We start from the raw sequence: 1,535 nt of genomic DNA on the forward strand, positions 1-1,535 counted from the left end.
TCACAATCTCAAAATAATATTCAAAACTCAGAAAAATACAAGAAGAAAGATAAGAAGAGAATGAAGAATGCTTGGAATTCTTGAAGAATCGCTGAAATTTCCCTCGAATCCTCTCCGATTCAGTTTTTCTTCTTTTGCAAACCTTTTTTCTCCTCCTTCCCTTCAGTTTTCAGACTCTCCTCCTTATATTCCACATCCAACACATCCCCAAGAAGCTAATTCTCACTTTCCATAAAAGTCCCTGCACCAAACTAGGGCAAAACGCGTGTTTCTAATAAAATCAGGTAAATCAAGCGACATATCCCCTAGAATAGGCGACATATCGCCTAAAGGAGGCGACATATCGCCTAAAGGAGGCGACATATCGCCTAAAGGAGGCGACATATCTCCAGAAAGGAGGCGACATATCGCATCCCTCTCTGGTCCTTCGCACAGGTTTGCTCATTTTTGCTCATTTTTGAGTTGCATCGCCATCTGAATGCGCCATATCGCCTCGTTCTCTGTCTTTTTGATCCAAAATGCCTCAAAACTCAACGATTTCACCATTTCCTACACACTCAAGGGAAAGTCATCAAATCCACATAACTACTTGAGGAAAAATACGCCAAAACTAGCTAAAGGAGTAACGAATGAGTGCATAAATTACGCACTCATCACACCCCCAAACTTGAACGGCTGCTTGTCCTCAAGCAGAAAAAACCTAATATAAAACAAAACACACCAAGGGAAATGGACAAAAGAACACAAAACGACACAACCTAAAATAACAAACTAAAAACAAAACAAAAGAAATAGAAATGAACCGACTGAGAATGTAAACATAGAGCTCAGGCATATAATCTCAAGTTACCAAACACCTCTGCACCCACCCAACATGTGAATCTGGAAAAGGACTAGAATTTCAACCTTCAATACTCAACTTCTAACACTGTCATCTCCGTGTAAGTGTGTGCAAATCATCTCTACAAGACCTAAACACAAATGTGACTCATGTGTATCAAGACAAATCGCAAGATAAACATTAAAACAGAACGACCATAGGCTCACCCGTCTGACTCATCTCCACTAATGTAGGTCAAATGTCATGGAGATCAAGAGGACTTTACTCGGCTTGTAACCTTAGGCTGGGGTGAAGGATAGATGAGAATCGGAGAAAGAAAATCAGACTCACCCTAGACAAGCACGGTGGCAATAATAGACTCCTCCGTTCACCGAACCGAAACCAATGCCCTTTACTTCTAGACTCGCCTCTTCACCTTCGAATGTAACGTCCATAAATACTATCCCCCACTATGATCAATCCCCATACATGAGTTCTTTTTTTTTCTTTTTTTTTTTGTTTTTTTTTTTTTTCTTTTTTTTTGGAACACAAAGTCAAATTCGCATTTAGAACGGCGAGGGATGAATATAAAGGTTCAAGGACGGTCTCAGAAAACTCCTCACTTAACGACTCTCGCTGGCCAGGCGTTCGACGCTCGGTGAAAGGGTCACATGTGATGCCAAGGTGAGTGGGTAAAGGTAATGTTTGATACATT

The sequence above is a fragment of the Morus notabilis genome, unplaced genomic scaffold (assembly GCF_000414095.1).
Source record: "Morus notabilis unplaced genomic scaffold, ASM41409v2 Scaffold24, whole genome shotgun sequence".
Lineage (NCBI taxonomy): Eukaryota > Viridiplantae > Streptophyta > Magnoliopsida > Rosales > Moraceae > Morus > Morus notabilis.